The sequence below is a fragment of the Somniosus microcephalus genome, chromosome 3 (assembly GCF_052327205.1).
Source record: "Somniosus microcephalus isolate GS21.2 chromosome 3, FLI_Smic_1.0, whole genome shotgun sequence".
Classification (NCBI taxonomy): Eukaryota; Metazoa; Chordata; class Chondrichthyes; order Squaliformes; family Somniosidae; genus Somniosus; species Somniosus microcephalus.
Window position 1 is genome coordinate 22,310,060 of NC_140989.1, and position 21,235 is coordinate 22,331,294.

General features: G+C 47.7%; 1 protein-coding gene across 3 annotated transcripts in view; it reads left to right on the plus strand.

Moving 5' to 3' along the window:
• The first annotated feature begins 364 nt into the window (after positions 1-364).
• The window catches only part of txlnba (taxilin beta a), a 115,380-nt gene continuing 94,509 nt past the window's right edge, over positions 365-21,235 (plus strand). For 2 of the 3 annotated variants that reach the window (XM_085979254.1, XM_085979256.1), the window contains exon 1: positions 365-464. The gene's annotated coding sequence lies outside the window, so the exon portion shown is untranslated. The remainder of the gene's footprint in view (positions 465-21,235) is intronic. The other variant, XM_085979255.1, reaches the window with a different exon arrangement.

Consider the following 21,235-nt stretch of genomic DNA (forward strand, 5'->3'; position numbering starts at 1 on the left):
TCTCTCCACGGATGTTGCCTGGCCTGCTGAGTTTTTCCGGCATTTTCTGTTGGTGCCTCTGACAAAGGGTCTTCGACCTGAAACGTTGATTCCGTCTCTCTCTCCACGGATGCTGCTCTGGCCTGCTGAGTTTTTTTCCAGCGTGTTCTGTTCTAATTCTGCCTCTGTAACCTCTCGGATTAATTTAGTCCGTTAACTCTGCTCTTCCCCCAACCCATCCTGGATCACGTTAGCATTGCTAAAAAAAAAATAATTCGAGTGCTGCGTGGAGTTTTCGTTGAGTCATCCAGGGGGGTCCCAGGTAATCTCCCATGACTAGTTCAACCTCGCACACACACAGCCCCTCGCCCACTGTTGACCCGGTTTATTTTTAGCTGGTTGCTGCTCTGGTCCGTGTCACCCAGCTGTTCTGTCACTTCAGAGTCTGTGAGTCTGTTTCACAGCACTGCACGGCCCAGGGAGAGGTGAGTTTACAACTAACTTCTTAATCTGCTGTGTCTGTGTGTGTGTGTGTGCGTGTGTGTGTGTGTGTGTGTGTGCGGGGGAGGGAGATTTTAAAAAAAGTATTTAATAATTTCACTTTTTTTTAAACTAAAGGTCATTTAAATCTCTGAAATGGAGAGGATTTTGTGTGCGTGGAGGGGAGGAGGGAGGTTTGTGAGTTGATTTCATGGATCATTTTCTCTCTAACTGGTATCGTTGCTCAGTGCTATATGGTGGGGGGGGGGGAATTAAACCTCGTTTAATTATATTCCTTGGTCACAAGCAGGGGAAATCACTCGCTGCTTCGGATTTCTGGAAGGGAGGGGACGGAGGCAAAAATCAATGAAGTGATGAGGGATCCTTTTTCAATTTCTAACAGTGGGAATTGTGTCCCAAGAATGTGGTGTAGGTGCCCAGCAAACTCCACCTCGAAGTTAAACCCTTGTTTCAAAGTCGCAGGGCCGGGGATTGATCAGGCATTGGAGAACCCACCAACTGAGAGATTGTAATGCGTCTCCCAAACAGGAGGAGGGTTTAATTTCTGATGTTATGGCATGACTGGTAGGGGAAATGTGACGCCTTTGATTATTTTAAACCGGTGTGCTGATGATCCTTGGGAGAGTCGAGTCATCCCGACTAAAATAAGAAGCTGGGAGACTTCCTCGGGCAGCTGTCAGCTGCCGACATGTCCGAACATTTGACTTGTGTACAGGAACTGGATTGTTCCCCTCGGCAGTAACAGGGATCTGGGCCACTCTGGGTTGGGGCGACATCGCAGACTCGTTCATGGAGATTCACCTCTGGTTTCCCTCTAGACTTGACCATTCCAACGCACTCCTGGCTGGCCTCCCACATTCCACTCTACGTAAACTTGAGGTCACCCAAAACTCGGCTGCCCGTGTCCTAACTCGCACCAAGTCCCGTTCGCCCATCATCCCCGTGCTCGCTGGCCCACATTGGCTCCCGGTTAAGCAACGCCTCGATTTCAAAATTCTCATCCTTGTTTTCAAATCCCTCCATGGCCTCGCTCCCCCCTCCCTATCTCTGTAATCTCCTCCAGCCCCACAACCCCCCGAGATATCTGCGCTCCTCTAATTCTGCCCTCTTGATTGTCCCTGATTATAATCGCTCCACCATTGGTGGCCGTGCCTCCTGTTGCCTGGGCCCTAAGCTCTGGAATTCCCCGCCTAAACCTCCCCGCCTCTTGTTGTGTCGGTACCTTTCTACCTAGACACAATTTAGGACTCAGAGCTCAGAGATTCAAACATGAAGTCCTTTATTCAGGAAGGAAAAGAAGTTCTGGAAAGTTCTGAACAAAGAGAGCTAAACTTAACCAAGAGAACACCCAACCATGTATCTGCTGTGACAGCGCCACCACAGGTGGGAGGAGAACACACAATACATAACACCTCTCTACCTCTCTCTCCTCCTTTAAGACGCTCCTTAAAACCTACCTCTTTAACCAAGCTTTTGGTCACCTGCCCTAATATCTCCTTATGTGGCAATTTTTTTGGATTACGTTCCTGTGAAGCGCCTTGGGACGTTTTACTGCAGTTAAAGGCGCCGTATAAATGCAAGTTGTTGTTGATCAAATAATCTAGGCTGACACTTCAGTGTAGCAATGAGGGAGTGCTGCCTTTACGACATGTTAAACTGAGGCCCTTAGGTGAATGTAAAAAACCCCACAGCACTATTCAAAGAAGCACAGGGATTTCTCCTGGTGTCTTGGCCGAAATTTATTCCTCAACCAACATCACTGAAACAAACTCTGTTGTTTGTGGGACCTTGCTGTGCACAAATGGGGTACATCCTGAGGTCTTGAAAGGTGCTATATAAATGCAAGTTCTTTCTTTCTTTCTCCTGTAGCACTTTCTCTTACTACTGTTCGGACCTCGAGAATTACGAATTAGCTTAACAATGACAGACAAGGATGTGATCAATAAAATTGGTCTTTTAATCCGACTATAGTTCAAAATTCAAGTGTACATAGAAGCACCTTTGGCAATAAATTCAAAGAACTTCCGGCAATAAATATGCCTGCAACTTATCAATTCAAAGTATATAAAAATGCCCCTTTAATGATTCAAATGTACATAAAAGTACCCCCTTTAACTTTATCTAAGCCCATGTCCAATTCTCATACATACTCTTCCATTTCTGGGTGATCGGTCAAAGGAAACTGTGAGTCGAAACATGAACTGGCCGGCGTTCTCACTTCAATCTTCCTCCTGCTCTGTCTTCTGTGTTCTCCTTCTTACTCCCGCCACTGGGTAATAAGGCCTCGTTGATCGTGAATTACTCTCTGCCTCCCTCGGATAGGTCTGTCCCACTCCAAACCTTCCCTGATTGGAGTTCCATCCGCATGACACATTCCTGTTCCTGTGAGATGTGTTTTCTCCCGTAGGGAGTTTTGGTTTGGGGTTTGTGTCTGGTCAGTCAGTTGTGTCTGAGCTGCTCCAGCCCCGTGCAGTTCGAATCGCTTCCCCTTTGGTTCTGTCCACCGGACTTATTTACGAGTAGCGACATAGACAAACGAGACCAGTGGTTCGGTGCGAAGAAAACCAATGTTTATTAAAATAGAGAACAATTACTATACAGAGAAAATCACTATGGATGCAGCACAATTACACTTAACGGGGGAGGAGAAACGGACACATCGAGGGAAAATGACTAAAATTACACTTTAGCAATTCCCCTTAACTCCCACCCTTTGCACCTATCTAGATTGTCTTGTAATGGGCCAGAAAATTGATGCTCACCAGTCTAGGATGTTGAAACGCCTGCTCCGTGCCCTGTTGCCTGCCGATGTTTTAGGTTTTCACCGCCCCAAAGCAGAGATACCCCAGTAATTCAAACGTAACAACAGGTATCCTACTTCCCTGGACGGGCTCTTCGTCGACGATCCTCTCGCTGGGTTGATGATAGGGCAGGGCACCAGAGGCGAGGCGGGAGAGAGAGAGAGAGAGATGGCCTCCCGAGGGACTAGTTATACCCTTCCCGGTAGCCCTTATCTCCTGCCAGATCAGCTAATTTCTTTTGTCTAATCTGGACGTGTTAAGACTCATACAAAAGATACTGATCTGGGCCCATCGACCTGGATGGCCGGTTAATCGGTTTTAAACGTCTCATCAGTGTTCCCCTTTGTCCAACGGGTTTCGCGATGGGGCCATTCCAGTCTGAATGCCCCGTTGATCGTTTGTAAACAGTGTCGATGTTCTCTAACAAAGGTCTGAAATGCAGCTAAGCTTGTCCCATTACATATTGAATAGGCCTTGCCTGCTCTTGATTGTTTGTGTAAACAACCTTGATGGGTTTTAATCAGAGGCCCGAATGCCACTGGGTTTGCTTCTCATGCATAAATGCAGGAGGTCTGTCTGTATTCAAGTTTCTGGAAAGTTCCTTCTCACAGTCATCGGAATCCAAGTTTGTGAGTCCAAACTGAAACTTACAGGCCTTGGCCATGAGGCTGACCGCAGCCATCTTGTTGAGCCCTGGATTTTAAATAATAATAATAATAATAATAATCAACTTTTATTGTCATTGTTAGTGCACAAGTGCAGTACAACGAAATGTAGGCTTGCGGCTCCCGAGAGTGTACATTTAGATTAAGACATTTAAACATTCAACATTCATTTGGCTTGTAATACATTAACATAAACATAACCATAATAAAGTGCATTGGCAGATGTGCAGGCTTTATAGTTTATTTGTGAAGTTCAGTAGGATGACAGCCCTGGGAAAGAAGCTGTTCCTAAATCTGGTCGTTCGGGTGCGAATGCATCTGTAGCGTCTCCCAGATGGCAGGAGGGCGAACAGACTGTGGCTGGGGTGGGTAGGGTCTTTGATGATGATCCGTGACCTCCGTAAACAGCGTTTCTGGAATATGTGCTCTATGGTCGGTAGCCGGGTGCCGGTAATGCGTTGGGCAGTTTTGACTACCCGCTGCAGGGCTTTCCGGTCATAGTAGCTACAGCTGCCATACCATACTGTGATACAGTTCATCAGGATGCTCTCTATTGTGCAGCGGTAAAAGTTAGAGAGGATCAGCGGTGACAGGTTACATCCCTTCAGCCTCCTTAGGAAATATAGGCGCTGCTGGGCCTTCTTCACCAGAGAGGAGGTATTGAGGGACCAGGAGAGGTCTTCTGTGATGTGGACTCCGAGGAACTTAAAGCTGTCCACCCTTTCCACCACAGCCCCATGGATGTGGATGGGGGTGTGACTTCCGCCTTTAGACTTCCTGAAGTCCACAATGATTTCTTTGGTTTTCTTGATGTCAAGGGCCAGGTTGTTATCGGCGCACCACTTCACGAGATGCTGGACCTCCTCCCTGTAGGCTGACTCATCATTGTTGGTGATCTGGCCTACCACCGTGGTATCATCCGCAAACTTGATGATGGTGTTGGAACCATGAACAGCCACACAGTCGTGGGTGAAGAGGGAGTAGAGGAGGGGGCTCAGCACACATCCTTGTGGGGCCCCCGTGTTCAGGGTCGGTGGGGGAGGTGTGGTTACCTAATTTGACAGACTGGGGTCTGTTTGTTAGGAAGTCCAGGGTCCAGTTGCAGAGGGAAGTGTTCAGGCCAAGAGTGTGAAGTTTGGTGGCCAGCTTGTTGGGGACGATAGTGTTGAATGCTGAGCTGTAGTCTATGAACAGCATTCTGATGTAGGTCTCTTTACCATCTAAGTGATTCAGTGCAGAGTGTAGAGCAGTTGTGATTGCATCCTCCGTTGATCTGTTTGCACGATAGGCAAACTGGTGTTGGTCAAGAGAGGCGGGAACGCTGGCTTTGATGTGAGCCAGGACCAGTCTCTCGAAACACTTCATTATGATGGGTGTGAGTGCGACAGGTCAATAGTCGTTCAGGCACGTCACAGCCGTTTGCTTTGGCACAGGAATAATGGTAGCGGTCTTGAAGCATGTAGGGACTACTGCCTGGGCCAATGACAGATTGAAGATGGCGGTGAAGACATCAGCCAGCTGATCAGCACATTCCTTGAGTACCTGTCCAGGGATGCTATCCGGTCCAGCAGCCTTTCGTGTGTTCACTCCGCGTAGAACACCCCTTACGTCGGAGGTCGACAGAGTGAGCACCTGGTCTTCCGGGGGTGGCAAGGCTTTGGTAGCCGGCTCCCTGTTGTCCCTGTCGAAGCGAGCGTAGAAGTTGTTAAGCTCCTCCGGAAGGGAGGCATCGCTAACCGGGGGGCTGGTGTTTTTGCTCTTGTAGTCAGTGATGGACTGGATGCCTTGCCACATGCGCCGGGGGTCCGAGTTGTTGTGGAAATGATCCTCTATCCGCAGTGTCTGTTTCCTTTCATCCAACTCAGTCCAACCAGGGTTTCTTTACTAAACCAAAAGTAAATCTTCGGGGGAGACATGAAATTTGCGAATCCTGTCACTCCCCTTCTTGTCCAGGTGGCCTCTCACCCAAAGAAGACATACTGACCACCATTTTGTGTCTTCACAAACAAAGCACATCTGCTGATTTCTTACATTTTATATCCGTCCGTTATCATCTTACAATTCGTTCTCAATTTCGATCTCCACACGGTAGCAGCGGGTTTATTACACTTTTCAGAATCTTACACTTCGAATAAATGAGGCAATTTCCTCTCTAACCAGCACAGTTGCTGCCATGTCTGCTTCTCATAACCATTTTATGCTTCACAAAAGTGTGAATTGTCCAATAATTTGAATTAAACAGAGAATCGAAGCAAAGTGGGATCTCGGGGTAGAACTTGGTCCTCATTGCGCTCGGTCAAAGAGGTGGGTTTTAAGGAGCGACTTAAAGGAGGAGAGAGCGGTAGCGAGGCGGAGAGGTTTAGGGAGGGAATTCCAGAGCTTAGGACCCGGGCAGCTGAAGGCACGGCCACCAATGGTGGAGCGATTAAAATCGGGGGAGGCGCAAGAGGTCAGAATTGGAGGAGCGCAGAGATCTCGGGGGGTTGTAGGGCTGGAGGAGGTTACAGAGATAGGGAGGGGGGGCGATGCCAGGACTTGCCTGTGGGCCGCTGCTGGCGAGGCAGGAGGCCCCCACATCGGACGCTGCGATTGGGAGAGCTGCCTCTGGAGGCACGACCAGGTGAAAGGAAGCTCGGCCCCCTGTTATTAAAGGAGAACTCCGGGGGCGAGGCTTCGGGCCTGCGGTTCCTGGCGTTCGCTTGCAGCGCGTCGCCTACTTTGGGCCCGAAATCGTCTTGTACCGAAGGCGCTGCTGTGCGGGTTTTACAAGCGGGTCACCCGTAGCTCTGAAACTGAGGCGGCTGCTTCCGGCCTAACTGCGGCTCTCAGCCTGCCCAGAAACAACCCAAAAGGAAGACGCGCGAAGAGATAGGAAAATAAATCCGGTTATGTTTTATTTTAAGTGGTATTCTATGTAAAATACACCAGTGGAATATGTGAGGCAGTTTTATTCTTTTTTTTTGTCATTTTCCCCCCCCCCCCCCACCGATACTCTGGTAGTCATGGAGACAGAGACAGACAGCAGCCTCTGTGATCGAATTGAACGACCTCAACTTAAAAGATGGAAAGAATTTGCATTGAAACAGCCTCTTTATCTCATCGCTCGTAATCGTCCCACAGCGCTTCACGTAGACTCATACAGCACAGAAGGAGGCCATTCGGCCCATCGTGCCCGTGCCGGCTCTTTGAAAGAGCCGTCCAATCAGTCCCACTTCCCCCCTCCCCCACCCCCCCACCCCCCCCCGCTCTTTCCCCCCAGCCTTGTGAATTTTTTCCTTTTCCAGTATATATCCAATTCCCTTTTGAAAGTTGCTATTGAATCTGCTTCTGCCGTCCTTTCAGGCAGCGCATTCCAGATCACAACAACTCGCTGCGTAAAAAAAATCTCCTCATCTCCTCCCCCTCTGGTTCTTTTGCCAATTATCTTAAATTGGGTCCTGTGGTTACTGACCCTCCTGCCGGTGGAAACAGTTTCTCCTTATTTACTCTCTCAAAACCCTTGGTAATTTTGAACACCTAATTAAATCTCCCCTTAACCTTCACTGCTCTAAGGAGAACAACCCCAGCTTCCGCATGACTGAAGTCCCTCATTCCTGGTACCATTCTAGTATTATCAGAGAAACACAGAATCATACAGCACGGAAAGAGGCCATTGGGCCCATCGTGCCTGTGCCGGCTCTTTGAAAGAACGATCCAATTAGTCCCATTTCCCCCCCCGCCCCCCGCCACCCCCCCCCCGCTCTTTCTCCATAGCCCTGCAGATTTTTTTCCTTTTCAAGTATTTATCCAATTCCCTTTTGAAAGTTATTGGGCCAGAAATTCGGGTCGGGGGCTTCCCGCGGGTGCAAGCCTCCGACCTGCACTTACCTAGCGCGCCGGCCGTTGAGCTGTGGGCCCGCGTGGGATTCCGATCCTGGGCCTCCTCCAACTGCCGGCGCGCGGTGCTTGCGTATCCCAGGGGCGCAGTTAGTTCGAAGCATCCCCTGGGATTACGTGGGCCATGGAGAGCCAATCGGAGCAGGGAATCTCCATTCATAGATTTGACAGGGAGACCTGTCAAATCTGAATAGAGATCGGCCCCAAAACATAAGTAAAACTTCAAATAATTTTTTTCTTTTATTACATTTTTTAAATAACTATAAATTATATAAATTAACTATTTTAAACAAAAATTTTTATTTTTGAAAAAATTAATTAAAATTTTTAACGGGGCTAAAAATAAACTTACCTTTCTTAAAAGTATTTTAAAATGATAAACCTGTGGAAAAAATGTTTTAATTTTACTTAATTAACCTCTTACCTTGTTAAAAGCAGGCCTTGCGCCTGCTTTTTTCACGCACAGCTGCTGGATCCTTACCCGCACGGAGAAACCTGTAAAAAAACGGAAGTTCCAGGCGTACGCGCTGCCTCTCCGGCGCACGAGTTCGACCTGTGAACCCCTTCCTTCAAGGGAACGGAAGTTCTGGTTTCCCGCGCATGCACAGTGCGTGCACGAAACCGTCCCTTTCGTTGGCCCTACGCGTGAGTACACAGCGCGTACTCACCCGTGGGGACCCGAATTTCTGGCCCTATATTGAATCTGCTTCCGCCGCCCTTTCAGCAGCGCATTCCAGATCACAACAAATCACTGCATAAAAAAACTGTCGCCTCTGGTTCTTTTGCCAATCATATTAAATCGGTGTCCTCGGGTTGCCGATCCTCCTGCCACTGGGAACGGTTTCTCCCCCATTGACATACAATGAATTACCATCAATTACTATGGGCAAAACGAGACGGCCATTTTTCACTCAGCAAGACCCCAAGAAGTGGGAGTGTTGGGCAAGACACCAGAAGAACTCTTCCACCATTGGGAGAGATAGAGAGGCCCTGGGTACATCACTGGAGCTTCATCCGAGATCAGAGGCTCAAGTCCTGGAGAGCAGCTTGAACCACAATCATCTGATTCAGAATCAAGAGTGAAAAAAAAAGACAGACTTGCATTTATATAGCGCCTTTCATAGAAACATAGAAACATAGAAGATAGGAGCAGGAGTAGGCCATTCGGCCCCTCGAGCCTGCTCCGCCATTCAATGCGATCATGGCTGATCATCCAAATTCAGTACCCTGTCCCTGCTTTCTCCCCATACCCCTGGATCCCTTTAGCCTTAAGAAATATATCCAACTCCTTCTTGAATATATTTAATGAATTGGCTTCTACTGCCTTCTGTGGTAGAGAATTCCACAGGTTCACCACTCTCTGGGTGAAGAAATTCCTCCTCATTTCTGTCCTAAATGGCTTACCCCTTATCCTTAGACTGTGACCCCTGGTTCTGGACTCCCCGACCATCGGGAACATCCTTCCTGCTTCTAGTCTGTCCAATCCTGTCAAAATTTTATAAGTTTCAATGAGGTCCCACTGGACGACTACTGGACGTCCCAAAGCGCTTTACAGTCATTGAAGTACTTTTGAAGTGGAGTCACTGTTTTAATGTGGGAAACACGGCAGCCAATTTGCGCACAGCAAGGTCCCACAAACAGCAATGTGATAATGACCAGATAACCTGTTCTAGTGATAAATATTGGCCAGGACACCAGGGATAACTCCCCTGCTCTTTTCAAAATAATGCCGTGGGATCTTTTACGTCTACCTGACAGAGCAGATGGGGCCTCGGTTTAACATTTCATCTGAAAGACGGCACCTCCGGCAATGCAGCACTCCACTGGAGTGTCAGCCTAGATTTGTGTGCTCAGAGTTCCACTGGCGTGGGACTTGAACCCACGACCTTCGGACTCAGAGGCGAGAGTGCGGCCCACTGAGCCAAGCTGACACCTCAGTGGAGCTGCCAACCCTCCAGGACTGTCCTGGGGTCTCCAGCTGGACCTGCATCCTACGACCTGCACCCGGGGGGAAAATCATCGGGCGGAAAATAAAAAATGTGTTTTTTTTTCATTTTCTTCCAACGCCTTTTGATTCTTAGTTACAACAATATGGGAGGTGGGGAGGGGGTGGAAATGGCTGTTTGACCGGGCGGGGCTGTTGGAGCTGAGGGGTCATGTGATGAAGCCTCCAGGGCTAGGTCCAAGCAGGGTTGGCAACCCCCACGCCTAAGTAATGTTGGGAAGGGTTATAATTCGGGAGTCATTTTTATTCTTGCCAGTTATATTCCCTCCTTTCCTGAAGGTTTGATTCATGTCAGGGTTCTGAGGCTAGCACTATCCAAGTGGCCATTCTTCGTGTATGACTCTCGACATCGAGTGTGGGATACAGGCAGAGAATGAGACAGCACAGAAGGAGGCCATTCGGCCCATCGTGCCTGTGCCGGCTCTTTGAAAAAGCTGTCCAATTACTCCCATTTCCCCCCTGCTCTTGCAAGTATTTATCCAATTCCTTTTTGAAAGTTGCTATTGAATCTGCTTCCACCGCCCTTTCAGGCAGCGCGTTCTAGATCACAACAACTCGCTGCATAAAAATAATGGGCCAGAAACTCGGGTCGGGGGCTCCCCGCGGGTGCAAGCCCTCGACCTGCGCTTACATAGCGCGCCGGCCGTTGTGCTGTGGGCCCCCGTGGGATTCCGATCCTGGGCCTCCTCCAGCTGCCGGCGCGCAGTGCTTGCGTATCCCAGGGGCGCAGTTAGTGCGATGCATCCCCTGGGATCACGTGGGCCGCGGAGAGCCAATCGGAGCAGGGAATCTCCATTCATAGATTTGACAGGGAGAGCTGTCAAATCTATGAATAGAGCTCGGCCCCAAAACATAAGGAGAACTTCAAATAAAAAAAATTTTTAATCACATTTTTAAAATAACTATAAATTACATAAATTAACTATTATAAACAAAAATTTAAATTTTTGAAAAAATTAATTAAAGTTTTTAACGGGGCTAAAAATAAACTTACCTTTCTTTAAAGCATTTTAAAATGATAAACCTGTGGAAAAAATGTTTTAATTTTACTTAATTAACCTCTTACTGCTAATGTAACACCCTTATTTAAAAAGGGCAGTAGACAGAAGGCTGGAAACTATAGACCGGTTAGCCTAACATCTGTGGTAGGTAAAATTTTGGAGTCCATTATTAAGGAGACAGTAACAGGACATTTGGATAATCATAATTTAATAGGACAAAGTCAGCATGGTTTTATGAAGGGGAAGTCACGTTTGACAAATTTGCTGGAGTTCTTTGAGGAAGTAACATATAGGGTGGATAAAGGGGAACCAGTGGACGTAGTGTATTTAGACTTCCAAAAGGCATTTGACAAGGTGCCACACAAAAGATTATTGCTTAAGATAAAAAATCACGGGATTGGGGGTAATATTCTGGCATGGATAGAGGATTGGCTATCTAACAGAAGACAGAGAGTTGGGATAAATGGTTCATTCTCAGATTGGCAATCAGTAACTAGTGGTGTTCCGCAGGGGTCAGTGCTGGGTCCCCAACTCTTTACAATCTATATTAACGATTTGGAGGAGGGGACAGAGTGTAACATATCAAAGTTTGCAGATGATACTAAGATGGGAGGGAAAGTAGTGAGTGAGGAGGACATAAAAAACCTGCAAGGGGACATAGACAGGCTAAGTAAGTGGGCAGAGATTTGGCAGATGGAATACAATACTGGAAAGTGTGAGGTTATGCACTTTGGCAGGAAAAATCGTAGAGCAAGTTATTATCTTAAAGGCAAGAAACTGGAAAGTACTGAAGTACAAAGGGATCTGGGGGTTCTGGTGCACGAAACTCAAAAGGTTAGTATGCAGGTGCAGCAAGTGATTAAGCCAATGGAATGTTGGCTTTCATTGCTAGGGGGATAGAATATAAAAATAGGGAGGTATTGCTTCAGTTGTACAAGGTATTGGTGAGACCGCACCTGGAATACTGCGTACAGTTTTGGTGTCCATACTTAAGAAAGGACATACTTGCTCTCGAGTCAGTACAAAGAAGGTTCACTCGGTTAATCCCGGGGATGAGGGGATGGACATATGAGGAGAGGTTGAGTAGATTGGGACTCTACTCATTGGAGTTCAGAAGAATGAGAGGCGATCTATTTGAAACATATAAGATTGTGAAGGGGTTGGATCGGGTGGATGCGGGGAGGATGTTCCCGATGATGGGTGAAACTAGAACTAGGGGGCATAGTCTTAGAATAAGGGGCTGCTCTTTCAAAACTGAGATGAGGAGGAACTACTTCACTCAGAGGGTGGTAGGTCCATGGAATATGCTGCCCCAAAAAGCTGTAGAAGCTACATCATTACATCAATTTAAAACAGAAATAGACAGTTTCCTAGAAGTAAAGGGAATTAAGGGTTACGGGGAGCGGGCAGGAATTTGGACATGAGTCTAGGTTCGGATCGGTCATGGCCCTGTGGGTAGCGGAGCGGGCCCAGGGGCCGTGTAGCCTGATCCTGCTCCTATTTCGTGTGTCTAATTCTGTTAGATTCAGGAGATGGTTCTGTGATAGTGGATTGGCGGTTAGGATCAGATCAGCCATGATTTTATTGAATGGCGGCGCAGGCTCGAGGGGCCGATTGGCCTACTCCTGCTCCTATTTCTTATGTTCTTATGTTCTTACCTTGTTAAAAGCAGGCCTTGTGATTGCTTTTTCCACACGCAGCGGCGAGGGACTTACCCGCACGGAGAAACCTGTGAAAAAATCGGAAGTTCCAGGTCTACGCGCTGCCTCTCCGGCGCACGCGTTTGACCTCCGAACCCCTTCCTTCAAGGGAACGGAAGTTCCGGTTTACAGCGCATGCACAGTGCATGCGCGAAACCGGCACTTTCGTTGGCCTTACGGGTGAGTACCCAGCGCGTACTCACCCGTGGGGACCCGAATTTCTGGCCCAATGTTTCCTCATCTCGCCTCTGGTTCTTTTGCCAATCACCTTAAATCTGTGTCCTCTGGTCACCGACCCTCTGCCACTGGAAACAGTTTCGTCTTAATTACTCTATCAAAACCCTTCAAGATTTTGAACACCTCTATCAAGTCTCCCCTTAACATTCTCTGCTCCAAGGAGAACAACCCCAGCTTCTCCAGTCTCTCCACGTAACTGAAGTCTTTCATCCCTGGTACCATTCTTGAAAATTTCCTCTGCACCCTCTCCAAGGCCTTGATATCCTTCCTAAAGTGTGGTGCCCAGAATTGGCCACAATACTCTACCTGAGACATCACAGTTCAGGTCAATCCCATCTTCAACTCACATCCACACAGACAGGCTGCTTTGTCCTGGATGGTGTTGAGTTTCTTGAGTGTTGTTGGAGCTGCACTCATCCAGGCAAGTGGAGCGTATTCCATCACACTCCTGACTTGTGCCTCGTAGATGGTGGAGAGGCTTTGGGGAGTCAGGAGGTGAGACACTTGCCGCAGAATACCCAGCCTCTGACCTGCTCTTGTTGCCACAGTATTTATGTGGCTGGTCCAGTTAAGTTTCTGGTCAATGGTGACCCTCCAGGATGTTGATGGTGGTGGGTTTGGCGATGGTAAAGCCATTTAATGTCAAGAGGAGGTGGTAAGGCCCTTTCTTGTTGGAGATGATCATTGCCTGGCACTTGTGTTGAAAGAATGTTACTTGCCACTTATCAGCCCAAGCCTGGATGTTGTCCAGGTCTTGCTGCCTGCAGGCACGGACTGCTTCATTATCAGAAGAATTGTAAATGGAACTGAACAGTGTGCAATCAACAGCGAACATCCCCACTTCTGACCTTATGATGGAGGGAAGGTCATTGATGAAGCAGCTGTAGATGGTTGGGCCCATGACACTGCCCTGAGGAACTCCTGCAGCGATGTCCTGGGTCTGAGATGATTGGCCTCCAACAACCACAACCATCTTCCTTTGTGTTGGGTATGACTCCAGCTAGTGGAGATTTTTACCCCCGATTCCCATTGACTTCAATTTTACTCAAGCTCCTTTTTGCCATACTCGGTCAAATGCTGCCTTGATGTCAAAGGCAGTCACTTGCGTTATCTCTGGAATTCAGCTCTTTTGTCCATGTTTGGACCAGAACTGTACTGAGGTCTGAAGTCGAGTGGTCCTGGCGGAACCCAAACTGAGTATCAGTGAGCAGATTATAGTTACTACCATTGGTTCTACTGGTCAGTTTTGTATTGGACACCCACTTGCTTTCCATTTCTGATTTGTTTTCCAAGCCCATTGCAAACTTCCGATATAGCTTTTAACTGGGACTTTTTACTATGTTAAAGGCGCTATATAAATGTAAGAAACATACAAACATAGAAGATAGGAGCAGGAGTAGGCCATTCGGCCCTTCGAGCCTGCTCCACCATTCAATGAGATCATGGCTGATCATCCAAATTCAGTACCCTGTCCCTGCCTTCTCCCCATATCCCTTGATCCCTTTAGCCTCAAGAAATATATCCAACTCTTTCTTGAATATATTTAATGAACTGGCCTCCACCGCCCTCTGTGGTAGAGAATTCCACAGGTTCACCACTCTCTGGGTGAAGAAATTCCTCCTCATTTCAGTCCTAAATGGCTTACCCCTTATCCTTAGACTATGACCCCTGGCTCTGGACTCCCCGGCCATCCGAAACATCCTTCCTGCATCTAGTCTGTCCAGGCCTGACAGAATTTTATAGGTTTTGATGAGATCCCCTCTCAATCTTCTAAACTACAGTGAGTATAAGCCCAATCGACACAATCTCTCCTCATACGTCATTCCTGCCATCCCAGGTATCAGCCTGGTGAATCTTCGCTGCACTCCCTCCATGGCAAGAACGTCCTTCCTCAGGTAAGGCGACCAAAACTGCACACAATACTCAAGGTGCGGCCTCACCAAGGCCCTGTACAACTGTAGCAAGACATCCTTGTTCCTGCACTCGAACCCTCTTGCTACGAAGGCCAACATACCATTTGCCTTCTTAACCGCCTGCTGCACCTGCATGCTTACCTTCAGCGACTGGTGCACAATAACACCCAGGTCTCTTTGCACTTCCCCTTCTCCCAATCTATTGCCCTTCAAATAATAATCTGCCTTCCTGTTTTTGCCACCAAAGTGGATAACCTCACATTTATCCACATTATAGTGCATTTGCCATGTTTCTGCCCAATCACCCAACCTGTCCAAATCGTACTGGAGTTTCACGACATCCTCCTCACAGCTTACCCTCCCACCCAGCTTTGTGTCGTCTGCAAATTTGGAGATATTACATCCAATTCCCTCTTCCAGATCATTAATATATATTGTGAACAGCTGGGGTCCCAGGACCGATCCTTGCAGTACCCCACTAGTCACTGCCTGCCACTCGGAAAACGACCCGTTTATTCCAACTCTTTGCTTTCTGTCCGCCAACCAGTTCTCTATCCAAGTCAATACCTTGCCCCCAATCCCATGTGCCTTAATTTTGCACGCTAATCTCTTATGTGGGACCTTATCAAACGTCTTCTGAAAGTCCAAATACACCACATCCACTGGTTCTCCCTTATCTATTTTACCAGTTACATCCTCAAAAAATTCCAGTAGATTAGTCAAGCATGATTTACCTTTTGTAAATCCATGTTGACTTTGTCCGATCCTGTCACTGCTTTCCAAGTGCTCTGCTATTACATCTTTTATAATAGACTCTAGCATTTTCCCCACTACCGATGTCAGGCATACCGGTCTATAATTCCCCGCTTTTTCTCTACCACCTTTTTTGAATAGTGGGGTAACATTAGCTACCCTCCAATCCATGAGTACCGTTCCAGAGTCTATCGAGTTCTGGAAGATGACCAGCAATGCATCTACTATCTCTCGGGCCACTTCCTTAAGTACCCTGGGATGTAGACCATCAGGCCCTGGGGATTTATCGGCCTTAAGTCCCATCAATTTTCCTAACACCATTTCCCTACAAATACTGATTTCTTTCAGTTCCTCCCTTTCATCAGACCCTATGTTCCCCGGCATCTCTGGGAGGTTATTTGTGTCCTTCTTTGTGAAGACAGAACCAAAGTATGTATTTAGTTGGTCTGCCATTTCCTTGTTTCCCATTATAAATTCTCCTAATTCTGACTGCAAGGGACCTACGCTTGACTTCACCAATCTTTTTCTCTTCACATATCTATAAAAGCTTTTACAGTCAGTTTTTATGTTCCCTGCAAGCTTACTCTCATATTCTATTTTCCCTTTCTTAATTAATCCCTTTGTCCTCCTTTGTTGACTCCTAAACTGCTCCCAATCCTCAGGATTATTGCTTTCTCTGGGCAATTTTAATGTCCTCTCCTTGGATCTTATGCTATCCCTAATTTCCCTTGTTAGCCACGGTTGAGTCACCTTTTTTGTTTTATTTTTATGCCAAACTGGGATGAACAAATTCTGTAGCTCATCCATTCGGTCTTTGAATGTTTGTCATTGCCTATCCACCGTCAACCCTTTGAGTGCCATTCCCCAATCAATCCTACCCAACTCGCTCCTCAGACCATCGTAGTTTCCTTTATTTAAATTGAGGACCCTTGTCTCTGAGTCAACTACTTCATTCTCCATCTTAATGAAGAATTCGATCATATTATGATCGCTCCGACCCAAGGGGCCTCGTACAAGATTGCTAATTAATCCTTTCTCGTTACATAATACCCAGTCTAAGATGGCCTGATCTCTGGTTGGTTCCTCGACATATTGGTCCAGGAAACCATCCCGTAAACACTCCAGGAATTCCTCCTCCACAGTATTGTTACTAATTTGGTTGGCCCAATCTATATATAGATTAAAGTCACCCATGATGACTGCTGTGCCCTTATTGCACGCTTCTTTAATTTCCCTTTTAATGCCATCCCCAACCTCCGCCTTACTGTTTGGAGGTCTATATACCACTCCCACTAATGTTTTTTTCCCCTTAGTATTTCTCAATTCTACCCATACAGATTCCACATCATCAGAGCTAATATCCTTCATTACAATTGTATTAATCCCTTCTTTAACCAGTAATGCTACCCCACCCCCCTTTCCTTTTTGCCTATCTTTCCTGAATATCGAATACCCTGGATGTTGAGTTCCCAGTCTTGGCCATCCTTAAGCCACGTTTCCGTAATCCCAACCAAATCATATTCGTTTACCTCTATTTGTGCAGCCAATTCATCCACCTTATTACAAATGCTCCTCGCATTAAGACACAAAGCCTTCAGGCTTGTTTTTTTAACGCTCTTAGACCTATTAGAATTATTATTTACTGTGGCCACGTTTGATTTAAACCGTTGATTTCTCTGACTGCCACTTTTGTTTTTCTCCTTCCTATGTTTTGCTTTTATCCCTGTTTCCCTTTCCTCTGTCTCCCTGCTCAGGTTCCCAACCCCCTGCCATTTCAGTTTAACCCCCCCCGAACAGTGCTAGCAAACCTCCCCGCAAGGATATTTGTCCCGCTTTGGTTCAGGTGCAACGCGTCCGACTTGTACAAGTCCCACCTTCCCCAGAAGCAGGCCCAGTGATCCAGGAAACTAAAGCCCTCCCTCCTGCACCAACTCTTTAGCCACGCATTCATCTGTTCTATCCTCCTATTCCTATACTCACTAGCACGTGGCACCGGGAGTAATCCAGAGATTACAACCTTTGAGGTCCTACTCTTTAATCTGCTACCTAGCTCCCTAAATTCTTGCTGCAGGACCTCATCCCTCTTCCTACCTATGTCGTTGGTCCCAATGTGAACCACGACCTCTGCCTGTTCACCCTCCCCCTTCAGAATGCCCTGCAGTCGTTCAGTGATATCCTTGACCCTGGCCCCAGGGAGGCAACAAACCATCCTGGAGTCACGTCTACGGCCACAGAAACACCTATCTGTTCCCCTCACGATAGAATCCCGTACCACTATTGCTCTCCCACTCTTTTTCCTCCCTTCCTGAGCAGCAGAAGCATCCCTGGTGCCAGGAAGTTGGCTGCTGCTGCCTTCCCCTGGTGAGTTATCCCCCTCAACAGTGTCCAAATTGGTATACCTGTTTGAAAGGGGGATGGCCACAGGGGTCCCCTGCACTACCTGCCTGCTTCTATTGCTCCGCCTGGTGGTCACCCATTTCCCTTCTGCCTGTGCAGCCCTAACCTGCGGCGTGACCAACTCATCAAACGTGTAATCCACGACCCTCTCAGCATCGTGAATGCTCCACAACCCATCCATCCGCAGCTCCAGTGCCTCAATACGGCCTGTTAGTAGCTGCAGCTGGATGCATTTCTGGCACACGTGGTCGTCAGGGACACTGGCAGCATCCCTGAATTCCCACATAGAGCAAGAGGAGCATAACAAGGGGCTGGGCTCTCCTGGCATGACTTATCCCCTTTAATTAATTTAAATTAATTCAATACCACCAATTAAAGATATACTGTAGGACGCTTATTTACCAACTGTCCCCACTACACCACAGAGACCCTAGAAAATATAAACCGCAGAATTTAAGCTTGTAATGAAAAGGAGAAAGAAATACTCACCAACCAATCACTTACCTGCTTCCTGGTGACGTCACACTTGGATTACTTTTGACCTCTCTCCCCTGCTGCTGAATTGGTAAGCCTCGCTCCTCAATCCTCACACAGGTCCGCCGCTCTGGTCGGGCCTCGCTGAATCAATACCGTTAAATAGATGAGCAATTGGTTTTGGGGTGAGAGCAATGAAGAGAATCAAACACCAGCACTAATATTCTTTTTATATACCATCAATATTCTGAGCAGTGCATCGGTGAGGAGGGGCTGAGTGGCATATCAGAGAGGAGGAGTTAGTCTCGGTCCCTCTCCCTGGCCACAGTCTGAGCCTGACTGTTCACAACTTTGGCACCCAATTTGACCCTGAGATGAGCATCCGCCCCCATATCTGCTCCATCACCACGACCGCCTACTTCCATTTCCGTAACATCGCCCGTCTCCGCCCCTGCCTCAGCTCATCTGTTGCTGAAACCCTCACCCCTGCCTTTGTTACCCCTAGACTTGACTATTCCAACGCACTCCTGGCCGGCCTCCCATCTTCCACTCTCCGTAAACTTCAGCTCATTCAAAACTCTGCTGCCCGTGTCATAGAAACTTAGAAGATAGGAGCAGGAGTAGGCCATTCGGCCCCTCGAGCCTGTCCGCCATTTAATGCGATCATGGCTGATCATCCAAATTCAGTACCCAGTCCCTGCCTTCTCCCCATATCCCTTCATCCCTTTAGCCTTAAGAAATATATCCAACTCCTTCTTGAATATATTTAATGAATTGGCCTCAACTGCCTTCTGTGGTAGAAAATTCCACAGGTTCACCGCTCTCTGGGTGAAGAAATTCCTCCTCATCTCTGTCCTAAATGTCCTACCCCTTATCCTTAGACTGTGACCCCTGGTTCTGGACTCCCCGACCATCGGGAACATGCTTCCTGCATCTAGTCTGTCTAGTCCTCTTAGAATTTTATAAGTTTCAAAGAAATCCCCTCTCATTCTTCTAAACTCTAGCGAATATAAGCCCAATCGACCCAATCTCTCCTCATACGTCATCCCTGCCATCCCAGGTATCAGCCTGGTGAATCTTCGCTGCACTCCCTCCATGGCAAGAACGTCCTTCCTCAGGTATGGTGACCAAAACTGCACACAATACTCAAGGTGTGGTCTCACCAAGGCCCTGTACAACTGCAGCAAGACATCCTTGCTCCTGTACTCAAACCCTCTCGCTACGAAGGCCAACATACAATTTGCCTTCTTAACCGCTTGCTGCACCTGCATGCTTACCTTCAGCGACTGGTGCACAAGGACACCCAGGTCTCGTTGCACTTCCCCTTCTCCCAATCTACTGCCGTTCAGATAATAATCTGCCTTCCTGTTTTTGCCACCGAAGTGGATAACCTCGCATTTATCCACGTTATATTGCATCTGCCATGCATCTGCCCAATCACCCAACCTGTCCAAATCATACTGGAGTTTCTCTGCATTCTCCTCACAGCACACACGCCCACCCAGCTTTGTGTCATCTGCAAACTTGGAGATATTACATCTAGTTCCCTCATCTAGATCATTTATATATATTGTGAATAGTCCTAACTCGCACCAAGTCCCGTTCACCCATCACCCCTGTGCTCGCTGACATACATTGGCTCCTGGTCCAGCAACGCCTCGATTTTAAAATTCACATCCTTGTTTTCAAATCCCTCCATGGCCTCGCCCCTCCCTATCACTGTAACCTACTCCAGCCCCTACAACCTTCTGAGATCTCTGCGCTCCTCCAATTCTTGCCTCTTGAGCATCCCCGACTTTAATCGCTCCACCATTGGTGGCCGTGCCTTCTGTTGCCGAGGCCCTAAGCTCTGGAATTCCCTCCCTAAACCTCTCCGCCTCGCTACCTCTCGCTCCTCCTTTAAGATGCTCCTTAAAACCTCCCTCTTTGACCAAGTTTGTGGACGCCTGTCCTAATATCTCCTTATATGGCTCAGTGTCAAATTTTGTTTGATAATCGCGGCTGTGAAGCACCTTGGGACATGTTACTACGTTAAAGGCGCTATATAAATGCAAGTTGTTGTTGTGTCACAACAACCTCTCCTCGGTGTTTCATCTTGAGCGGGTTAACACCGCCGCTAAATTAGCAGAAAGCGGAATCTAAAACGCGTTGAGCGTGCGGACGCTCCTGACCCATTGTCATAATGTCAAGGCCGCGGTGCGATCCCGCTGATGTGAAGGCTCACTGTGCTGCAGTGTTTGGTTATCAGCGAGAGGATCGCTGGGTTTGCGCGCCAGTGACTCCTGAAAGTGCCTGACAACATGGCCCTATTTAGCAATGCTCCAAATAACCCAGGCTACTGAACAGCTGCTGGGCACTGGTCAGTTTATCCTCCCCATGAAGAAAAGAGCTATAATTAACCACAGCGTATGTTAGTGTGCAGTATCTGTCTTAAAGGGGAATCCCTGTGTAGCTCACTGCACTCACACTCACACTCACTCACACATACCTCCACACACTCACATTCACAATCACACACACTCACACATACACACACTCACCCACACACTCACACTCACACACTCACTCACACAGACACACACTCACTCACACACACACTCACTCACTCACACTCACTCTCACACACACTCACTCACTCACTCACACTCACTCACTCACTCTCTCACACACTCACTCACACACACACTCACTCACACACTCACTCACACACACTCACACTCACACACACTCACACACTCACTCACACGCTCACTCACACACACACACACGCACTCACTCACACTCACACACACACTCACTCACTCACTCACTCACACTCACTCACTCACTCTCTCACACACTCACTCACACACACACTCACTCACACACTCACTCACACACACTCACACTCACACACACTCACACACTCACTCACACGCTCACTCACACACACA